This window comes from Cupressus sempervirens, chromosome 4 (genome assembly GCF_028749045.1).
Source record: "Cupressus sempervirens isolate cs-2001-9-10 chromosome 4, ASM2874904v1, whole genome shotgun sequence".
In the NCBI taxonomy this organism is placed as follows: Eukaryota; Viridiplantae; Streptophyta; class Pinopsida; order Cupressales; family Cupressaceae; genus Cupressus; species Cupressus sempervirens.
In genome coordinates this window covers 886458077-886470314 of record NC_143121.1, presented here as the reverse complement: position 1 = coordinate 886470314, position 12238 = coordinate 886458077, and positions in this window count along the sequence as shown.

Here is a 12238-nt window from a genome sequence, read left to right as displayed (position 1 = left end):
AATTCCATAATAGTTTATAAAAGTAATAAATAGAATAGAAACTTTTAATTTTCTTTTTATTATAGTTTTATATGAGATTTGATGAGAAAAAGTTACATGTATATTAGATGGTTATTTAAATGCAAACAATGAAAATATAAGTAAATGCTAAAGACATATCAACTTATAATTCAATGCATTCTTTGAATTGCTAATTCAATATCACGTTATTAGGCATGCAATACTTGATCAATAACAACCATTTGATTTGAAACCAAAGATTATTTCCATGCACAGATATGGTGCTTAAGCATGTAGGAAATTTAATGGAAAATTTTTCTTGGGCCTTTTCACAATCTAAGCATAGCAACAAGTGTTATAGGATCCCTAAACATTATTATTCCCCTCTTATTTGCACCACTGAACTAGAAATTGGATTAAAAAAGAGAAAACTACGTGTAATGTGTGCCACATCAATGAGATAATAAAAAATAGTTTTAAGATTTTATAAAACCAAAGTTAATTCTATAGTATCTTCCTAGTAATAGATGTTCATAAAATATAATCTAGTTGCTATTTGTTGTTCAAAATCCTCTATTATTTGATAAATATTGAATAAAAATATGTTCAATGGAAAACACTACCCCCCAAACTCTTTAAGTTAATGTTGCAAAGCCTATGACATATATTATATGGAATAGTGAATGCAAGCCATCAATGAAATAATTATCTTAATTAAATTTGGGAAAGGTAACATAGTAGACACGTCTATGTCATCATTTTTCAAAGTCATCAAAAAACTATGCCAAACTATATCTAAAAAATTTCTAGTAGAATGACTCAAACCTAATTGTATCCAAAATTTAATTGTGTTTCCTTTACAAAAATTCTCTATGTTCCCATCTATCAAAAATATCTCAATGTCAAAAATAAAAATAATTTTTATTCAAATGTTGGTGGATATAATAGGTGGACATTGAAAAATATTCTAGCAGTTCCATTTGAGTAAATATGTGCACTTCACATCCATTTAACTTGCACAAATAATGTGATTATTTTAGTTCATTATTTGGCTTGGCATCCCTTTGACAATTGTGTTTAATAATCTATCTACATGATTTATGAGTTGCCATTTTGCATTATAAAATGCACTATAGTGACAAGACATTATTTACAAATGTTTTAGCAACTCTATGCTTGCACAACTAGACTTTTTGTCTACAAGATCATTTCAAAGAATAACATCAAGCAAAGACCAACTAATGTATGTATGTACTACTTCTATTCTTTAACTCAGTGACCACTAAGAAAAACATGTTATCTTATTCATGATTTTAAATCTGACCATTCAATTTCAACATTGCCTATCTATAGTTCTAGTTGAACCATTAAATAATTAGTTATTTCATCCCCTTTTGGTTTGAAAATTTAGTTATTTAACATTTAGATTATTATTATTATTTCATAGTAGGAGATTTTGACACCTTTTTTCCCTCCTTGTGTCCTACTTAGCTGTACACTACTACAATCAATATAGGATACTCTAATCTCAACTTTAGAAAATCCAACATCCTTCAAGGTTAAACTCAACACTAATTACATGATTATAATTTTATGAGAGCACAAAGCAATTATAGAATAGGGATACACTATTTGTTCTTAGTCTGACCAACCTCCATATCAATTTCCAAACTACAATTCTTTCTCTCCTATCAAACCTACACCATCTCTAGCAAGAACTTGGCTGCCCTATAGCCTTTTTTGTACTTGGTTTTCCTATATTTTTCCTAGACCATGTTGATTCTTTATTGAAATGATTACAATGATAATAGAACTCCTACTTACACACTAGTAGTTAGACTCCTCGATTCAGGTGAGTTACATCAGGCATACCCAATGACATGCTTTGCTCTAATGATTCATTCTTATCTTCACATGACATGATTTTAGTAGACCCACTTCTTTTAGCCCTAATCTCATCCTTTCCCAATTTATAGTTGTAAATCCAATCAAGCCACATGATCTTGAAGCTTTGAACAATATCCAAACCCCAAGTCTCTCCAAATTGAGCCACACCCACTCAAGAAATGATCATGAAGGAAAGGATGTACACCCCATAGGTAGTTGAATCTCACTAGCTTCACTAAAGACCTTGTGAACAAGTAGATAAAAGAGAGAATGGCAAAGCAGCCAACAATAATAGATGACCAAAATATGAACCAAGCTAGCTTACCATGCAATTTGTTGATGACCAAGAACAACACCTTGCCTCCCATTGTAAGAGGTAAGCTCATTTACCACATGAGCACTAAAAACAATGATAGAAAGAAGGCTAGGTAATTGAAAATGATGAATATCTTAAATGAATAGATTATAATTCTCTCTCTCTCTCTCTCTCTCTCTCTCTCTCTCTCTCTCTCTCTCTCTCTCTCTCTCTCTCTCTCTCTCTCTCTCTCTCTCTCTCTCTCTCTCTCTCTCTCTCTCTCTCTCCATTCTTAAGATATATCTTGAAACTTCCTAGAATTTTGGAGACTATGGTGAATGGCGTTGTGGCTAACAACACTGTCACCACTAATTCTTTGTCATGCCTTGTATCATATGTTTTGTTAGCACATACCACCAAGCATGACCAAGATCCAAAAAATATTGTGAAGTTCCTCACATGTTAAGCAACATATTATACACCAGGAAATAGTATATGCCAAACTTCTTTAGTGACCAAGCTCCTTGACCAACACTATACCTAGTAACAACCAAATACCACTCCTTTGATGACTAAGTCCTTAGCTCCAAAGCCAAAATCCCTCCAACATATAGGATTGCTAACTACCCTAGGATGCTTTTGCATCACAAGCTATATCCCAAATGATCTGTATGCTTTTATTTTCTTCTTCCTTTTCCTTCTAATTCTTAGTTAGCTACACCCTAACTATGAGGAAGCTGGAATTCTCTAAAGATTCAATCTTTGATTGCAAAATCTCACACTTTTGATATTATTTACATGTTATACAAGGTTTCATGAGAAGTATTCCCTCAAGCTAGGGTGTAAGCTTTTGTGTCAAGAGATAACTCTATCTCAAATTAAGGACTTCAATCTCTCATTTGATATCTCAAGGGTGACTAAGGAGGAGGAAGAAGAGGTTGTAGACCCTGTCTATAGTGATAAAGTTGAATTCTATTCCTTACCAAAAATTTATTGGTCAATGCCAAAGGAAGATGATTTATACACAAGAACTACACCTATTTTAGCTCGAACAAAGTAATAGCTCACAAGAAAAATATATTTGAGAATAGGAGCTTGTAATGTTCAAAAGATTCAAGCTTGTTCATGTTCACCTTTAGTTGTTTCTAATTCTAATAAAAATTATTACTTGATCCACTGCAAGTAAGTCAAATCTTAGTGATGAACCTAAACATCTTGTTCAAGGTTTAGTTCACCTCATGTGTCTGTCAAGTGAATGCATTCTCATAGTTGAAGGAAGCAAGAATAGTCAAAGAAATTGAGTGTGTCCCATGATGAAGCTACATCTATGGAGCTAGACATGGTAGAAGAGAAAGAGGAAATAAGGGAATCTCTTGTTGGAAAAATGGAACAAGGCTCTCAACTATTCATAGAAGGTGCTACCACATCAGATGTAATGTCTCTTAGTCCTACACTTGTGCTACAGACTCCTCCCTCTAAGGATAATCATTTTTTGCCTGATTGGCTCAAGTATTCTATGATCAAGAAGAGAAATTTAGTACCAACAGCCCTCCTAGTCGAAGACTTGGTCAGAAAATGCCTTGGAAAGACCCCTAAATCCAAAAGGCCCAAGATAGAAACTATACCAAACAATTATGATGAAATAGGGTAGTGGGTAGCAGAGGTCATGAAGCCTACATTTCGAAAAAGCATACAAGAAATCCAACCTAAAGAATATGGAGTAGAAAAGACCATCCTTGGTCTTGCTTCAAGGGCTACTAACATGAAAATATGGAGTGCAAGGAATGCCTAGATCTCTCATCAAATATGGAAAGACCAGAAGGACAAGCAAGAATTAAAGTAATCCCAGTGGAAGATGGCTTAGTACATACACAAGCTACAACACCATCATGAAGAAGCATTATTTGATGCTATTATAGTTATTGATGGGGAGTCTCCTCTAAATAAAAGCTTCATTGAATAGGTCAAGATGGACATTCAATTAACCAAGAATATAGCAAATGGCTGAGCATTGTGCACACTCAAGCAACCCATTACTTTTCTTATTTCACTAACACTAGTGAGAGGGTAGATAAGTTAACCACAGCCTTGGATTTAGAAATGAATGCTTGGGAGTCTGACAAGATCAAATGGAATGAGTTTACATCATTAATATCACTGAAGTTCAAGAGTATGGCATTGACAAGTTTTTGAAGGAGAATCTACAGGCTAAGGTTGAAATTGACTTCTTGTTCATTGTTTGTGCCATCTTGGAATGGAGAAATGTAGTAATGTAGCAAGCACTAGATGAATGTTCTAAGCTACTAAAGGAAGTTGGTTGTTTGAAAGACATCTTAATGGCTAACATTAAATGCATTGATGTGAAAATCATGGGGAATGAAGATCACATTGAAAAACTTTCTAAAGAAGTAGAGGTGACCTTCTTCACAAGAATCAAGTTGTTGAAAGAAACAAGTAAGGTATCGGTTCATGATCTAACCATAGTTTCCAAGGCGGATTCTATAATGATTATTTTCACCAACCACTTGGAGGTTCAATACAAGAAGTTAGATCACATTGGTCGAATCATGAAGATGTGGAAACCTAGGCTAGAACAATTAGGCATTCTACAATAGCAAGAACACGTCAATTTCCTCGCTACTAATAGAGTGTGGAAAGAAATCAATGGTGGTGGATCTGTCAACCAAAAATCTCAAGATATGAGTGGCACAGCTAAAGCTTGAGAAAAGACAAAGAATTTTTCTCTCTTTCTTTATTTTTAGTTAATATGTTATAAACTCTGCTAGTGTTTTGTAAGAAACATTTAAACTCCCTACATGGAATTAATTTTGATTGGAATTCAAAAATCTTGAAGTGGATATATATGTAATATTTTAAGTGATCTTGATGGTCGCCTCTCTAGATTTTCTTAGATAGTTCTTTAGTTAACTAAGATAGTTGCTTTTGTGTTTTATGAATAGCAAGTTAATGATAATAGATCTGATCATTTGGTTATTTCTATGGTGTCTATCTAATAATCATGTAGTTATCTTATTGGTTTATGGAGTTCATGTGAGGTTCATGCCATATAGATTATATTTCATTGATTTCTTTTTTGTTGTTTTCCCTTTCGGTTCATTCTAGTGAACTTGATCAAATTTGAGATTCCAAATAGTGTGTCGTATGGCATATGTTTGATTACAGTTATTCATATCTACAATATTCTTTTTTGGTTATAAAAGGGAGTTTACATCTTTCCTTAAGTTCTTTGTGGTTAAAAGAATGACAATAATGATTCATTTGTAGAAAGATTTATATTGAAAATCATTTTATAAGGAAGTTGTGCCTTTGAAACACAGAGAGTCTTTACAATTATAAAGATTAAATTATTGTGAAAGTGTGTTTTTCTTACAAATAAAGCATAAGTAATCAGGGGGAAAAACCATACACTAACAACATGGTTGAAGATAGAAAGGTAAATCTAGAAAAGGTTGACACTTAGAATAATGTTGCAAGTGCATCAACAAAGATAGTGAATACAACTAATTTCAAATGGTGCACAAACTCTATGGGTATTAAAGTCCCTCACTCTTGTTAGTCATCTTGTTTAACTTCATACTTCATCAAGTGGGAGATTTTTAAAGAATGAGGAAGTACAATGATTCTCACCACACGATGGAAGTGAGATAATTGTATGGTAAAGTCTACCATACTTGAACATGTAGTACAGAGTGTCTATTGTATACTGATGAAAATGGAGTATAATAAGTGTGTGATAAGTATAGTGGTGATGGTCTCAGTGCATGATTGAGTGTTACAAAATGCTCAAGAGTGATTGAAGAATTCATGTGCCCAAAATGTTCTAGAGTGGAAAGCATTTGTGCTAACAAAACATTCTAGAGTGCCTGAAGCATCTATTTGCCTGAAATGTTCATGTCACCAAAGGTGCTCATTGAGACTAATGGATGGTAGATGGGTTTGTAACATAACCATTTATTTATTGAATTTTGTAATGAATTTTAAGGATGTATTAATGGCTACAATATTCATAAAGTAGATAGATATTGGAAATTAGGTTGATTAAAAAGGAAATCTAAGCCTATGAAAATCCAAAGTTGTGGTATGTAAATTTTTTATTGTAATAAAAAAGTTTTCTCAAGGTTTTGAGTGGTGGGTTTTTTCCCAAAAGGGTTTCCCACATTAAATCTTGTGTTTTCTCCAATATATCTTGCATCTAATATATTTGATAATTTATGTGCTTGCTCATCTCTATTTTAAATCTAATTTAGTATTTGGAAAGCATTTCCACACCGTTGATTGCCTAACACTTCTTAACTTATTCTAGCTACAAATTGTAAAAAAATTAAATTATAGGGTAGTTGCATCATATATTTCTATTAGATTTTTAAAAAAACTTTATGACATTTAAAAGAAGTCAAGCAGATGGGAGGAAGAGGAGACAATTATATTCAAAAAATTATGTATAAACAAGACTATAATCAAGTGATGATAGTTCATGATTTGATTCATCTCAAGTAAATTAGACTTTATTAATCTCTACACTTCCCTATGGAAAATTCTAGAATGAACTAGAGAATGAATCTGCAAAATATGATATATCATATTATGCAGATCAAAATTTGATCCCTATTTCAAATCCTTTGATATTTTGCAATCAATTTCAGAAGTTATCATGTTTGATAATGGAGAAGAAAATATGCAATGACTCCAAGCACCAATGGTAGAACACAACAATAATCCTTATCAGAAGAATAGACCAAACAAAATCATTGGCAAGAAAATACTCTTCTTTGCCAAAACTAGATATGTTCATCAAGATCAATCTATGGATCCTGGCCCCTCTCCTCTCAAGAATTCAAGCATCACATTAACATGGAATAGGAAAAGTGAGATTAATAATTTGGGAACCACTAGGGGCTAAATAGCAATAGAAACACTATGATTGCAAAAAAATGAACCATCAATCATGACATGGACAAGAAAGCAGAATTTTATACCAAGACAAAATATTTGAAGCTTGGGAAAAATGAACTTCATTGAAATCAATCCCTATCACAAAAATGTCAATCAAAAGAACAGGGAAATCCTCTATACTAGAATAATAGAGAAAAAAAGAGTAGTTGGAGAACAACTAAGAAATCTTTTGCCATCAACAATAGTTAGGCATTTCAAGAATCAAAAACAAATAAGTCTATATTATGTCATCGTCAATTTAACCCTAAATTTAAAAATTCTCATAGAGGCCATCTTATTTAGTAAAGATCAAATCCTCATTCAAATAACAAGGGAGGTTGGAATATGTCTTGTTATAGAGAAACTAAAGAAAGAGAAGAAAAAGTTACAATCACAAGGAATCAATTCACAAAGAACCAATTATTTGAATGTGAGTCAGAGTCATTAGGATGGTTTGCAATTTAGAAAGATCCAAAACCAAAAAAGCCTAATCTGGTAGAATTGTTAAAGGTAGGTTTCCAAGGACATATAAGTAAATTTTCTCTCCGATTCTTTAACATATTTACAATTTAATAATAAGCATATTAAAAAGATGTTTTACTTCTTGATTCTCAAAACTTTCTTAAAGGATATAGTGTTAACTTTTGTAATTGGTACCCCAATTTTCATAAAACTCATATTAAAAAAATGAATAAACTGACCTGGATAGTAATAAATAAACTACCAGTGGAACTTAACCATATTCATATATTTAAAAGAATTGGTAATTCCATAGGTATTTTTCTAGGACTAGAACCTAGTTATTCATAATACAGTGATGTTAAAATCCTAGTAAATATGAAAGTTGAAAACCAAGAGTTGGATTCAATTAAAAGTATTCCCGATAAATCAATATATAAATTACATCCAAGGATACACCCAAAAAAATTCAAGAAATAATGATTACAATTTTCACTCAATTTATATGCAACCAACATCAAGTTTGAAAATTTTGTTTCTCAATAATAAAAAGAAAATAACATTAGAGGGCACATCCATAAAGACACAAGGGAAGATGATTTTCAAATTTTAGGAGAACTAGAGAATATAGGTAAGCACTTAGTAAGAACAATCCAAGCCTGAGATTTAGAAATCAAAGAAGGAGAGATAGTGGAGACAAATTCGAACCCATGCCCTAAAATTAATTTGGAACTATATTGTATAGGTTTCAACAAAGAAGCAGAGGATAATTGAAAAAGGGAAAGTGTAAATGAAAAATGAAAATATGGGCAATAACAAAATTAATGGTTTAATAGAGAAGGAACATGAATTAACTAAGAACAATAAATGGTGCTTAGATAACTTAGATATAGTAGATAATATTTCTAGGGTGGAACAATACAAAATATGTAAAAAAACAAAATCTATTTATCAAATACATAAGAGAAACTATTAGATTGTAGATAAAGTTGGTGGAAGATAATATGTTAACATATAACGATATTTGTAATCAAATTAATTTATGGGATAAGGCTCACAATCCCCATTCAAAAAAAAGGATCAACTTCTAGATAATGAGTTGAGCCTAAGTCTAGAAATGTCATCATTGAGATTAAACACTCGAGAAAGCCTAAAGATAAGAAATGAACAAAAAACTCAAACCAAAATTCAAGGTTAGACAATTACTTTCATTCAAACTAAAAAGAATAAAGACAATAATTCAGAGTCTCTAAAAAAAAATTTGTATAGCAATTATGAAGAGGCAAGAGTGAGCAAGGTTTTAGCTTTACCTCTTCATCTTGTATTACAAATGACACCATAACTAATAAAAGGTATAAACAAATATTTAAATACCTTTAAATTTCCAACAAAATGAGAAGGTGTTGGAAACAATTGTTGATCTCATTTTGGTTTTGACATATGAGTGGCAATACACTTAACTCATTACTCAATAATACTTAGTGCAAGTCAGGAAAGTAGTGTATGTCAAGCATAAGATGTCATACAATGCATGACGAGCAAAATATGTAGTATGTGCTGAGAACCAGTATGTGTCGAGCACACAATTAGTATCGAGTCACTCCAGCAATGAGAAAGCTAATACATGTTGAGTGAATAGTAGATGCAGATTCATTTAGAGAACAAGTTACTACATTGAAGATATAGTGGATGTCGAGCATCAAAGGCTTCAAGTGTTGAGTAAATAGTTTTGGACATAGTTGTTTATAATGGCACAAACTCCTATGTAAACCATTTTTGGGTCAACTTAAGGATTTTTTTATAATTCTAGAAGATTAGAACAAATCTACATTGAGGATCCCTATGCAGTATGTGCAACCAATCAAATAAAGAGATGAATTTGTAAGAATTTTCCTTAGGGAAAAATTACCTAAGATCAAGGAACTCAAGCACAAGCACAGAATAGACCAAAGTATGATCAAAATAACAATATGATATTTAATTGATGTACATACACACTAGGAGTTCCTGAATATAAAGGCTTTTGAAATGCTTCTAGAATTCCTAGGAGTCAACACACTGATAAGTCGTATTACCAAGCACATGTCCACCAGGAGTGGATTTTCTTCCATTAAGCATAGAAGTAAGTGTGATAATGAGAGGATAAGCCTGCAAAGGTGCAGCACATAAAATTATGTTGTAGAAATCATGTGCTTAATTAAGAGTGTGAATAATTGTGTTGTCTACATGACAACTTAGTTAATTATGCAAACTCCAATGTTATAGACACCATGTGTTGAATTAGAGTTTCTTACTCTTGTGTTGTCAACATGACAACTCATAAGAGTATGCAAACTCATAGGTGTCTCACCGAAGAAATAATAAAATAATGCATTGACCTAAGTAAACTTAAGTAAAGTGTAATAAGTAAATACTTATTTACACCAACACCCCCCCCCCCCCCGCCCTTAAGTGCAACTTAGGGGAATACACTTAAGCTTACAAAAGCTAGGATGAAAAATGCATGATGGGTCCCAGCTTCTAGGCCATGTTAAGTACCCATGTACAAATGCAATGAAATCTCTCATAAAGTAGAGAAAGAGGGAAAAGCTCATGGGAAACACCCTCCCCCAAAAAAAGAGATGAAAAAAAAAGATGCATGGATGGATGGAGTAATCAAGACCCCTCATTATGACATACATAAAGTATATACAATAGAGAAGTATGAGAAGAACACAATCCTAAAAGAGGAAAAGGTCCCCCCCAAAAGAGAGAAGAAGAAAGGAGACAAGGTAGTCCCACCCCAAATGAAGAATGTTGATCAATGATAGTTGCTCCAATGTAGAAGTTGATCCATGACTATTGAATAATATTCCTCCCCTTTTGGAAGAAATAATGGTAGAGATACATGTGAGATGCTTCCCCTATGTGTAGAAAGAATGATGATGATGAATGGTGGTCCTAAAACCTACTCAACTATTCCTTTGTTGATGTTGATGGCCACCTCTTCCAACACTGCTAAAAAGAACAAGTGTAGATCTAGCAAGGATGGATGTAGAACCTGTCCCAAGAAACCAACTATCTCCTCAAATGATAAAGAGACCTCTTGCAACTATTGTACATAAGGATCCATGATCATATCAACTTGGAAAGACTAATCATGTAGAGAGTGGATAGGAGGATCAAAGTGGGCCCTCAAAACAACTAAAGAAGGATATTTTTCATCAAAGAGAAGATGTATATCATCAATGATGTCTCCCAAATCTATTATGTATGACTCCACAAACAAACCTAAATTGTTTGTCAAGAAGTCATCCTCTAATGCTGGAACTGGAAGACAAGGTGTGCCCAACTACATTGAATTGCATGGACCCACCACTGTTGCAATCTATGCATGTGGAATGTGTTGATGCTATGATTTCATGCTATATCTACCAATAGGATCCCACATATTTGAATCTATTGAATCACTATCACTATTGTCGCTATCAATTTCCACAATGTATGAAGTGTGGAGAGAATTAGAGGATAAGCTTGATGAACTTTCCTCAAAGTGAACATTCCTCTCTATGAATATCTCATTAGTCTTAGGATCCATAAGTCTATATGCCTTAACACTATCTTAATATCTAATGAAAGTACAAGGCCTTGGTGGTGGTGCCTTGCATTCCTTGGAAGATATGTTTGTCTATGCTAGACAACCAAAGACTCTAAAGTGTTTCACAATGAGCTTCTTGCCACACCATGACTCAAAAGGAGTCTTTCCATCTAAGACATTATGAGGAGACCTATTAACTATGTGATTGGCACTACTTATAGCTTAAACTTTGTGTGATGGATCAAGGGACTTGGCTTGAATCATACAACTCATCATAGACTTAAGCATTCTAATCCTCATTTCTGCAACACTTGTCTTTTGCGGATTGAATGCTACTAGATTTTGAAGATCAATACCCTCAAGTTTACAAAAGTCTCTAAGTCTTGACTTCACATATCTACTTTCATTGTCCATGCAAAGAAAATTTATGGCTTTCCTTGATTGGTTTTGAACATGACTCTTGAAGGATAGAAACTTATCAAGCACTTCATTCTTGCGATCAAGAAAGTAGACCTATGTGTAGTGGGAAAAATCATCAATAAGGGTGAGAATGTAGTGACCCTTGCTAACTAAGGTCATTGCAAAAGGGCCTGTTAAAACTATGTGAACCAACTCAAGAACAATTGATGCTCTTGAAGACTTCCATTTATCAAACTTCTTCTCTAGATGCATATCCATTAAACAAGTTGAACATTCACCCTTAGAAAAGTTGATTGTAGGTAGACCTTTGACCATATTATTTGAGCAAAGTTGATGAAGATAGCAAAAGGAAAGATGTCCATACCACTCATTCATTAATTTTCTTTGTGAATGAGATTGAGTCAAAAAGGCATGTGAAGGAAACTTAGGCACAAAGTGGGAGAAAGAATAAAGCCTTTTGTGATGATTGACTTTACCTACTGCAACCAATGAATCATCCTTAAGATTGTGCACCATTACTGAATCAGGAAGGAACTCAACTTTATTGCCATCTTCATAGTGAGTGATTTGGTAGATTGAAAGGAGATTAGAGATAAGGTTGGGAACATAGAGAACTTCTTTGAACTCTCCATTTTCCATCTCCACTT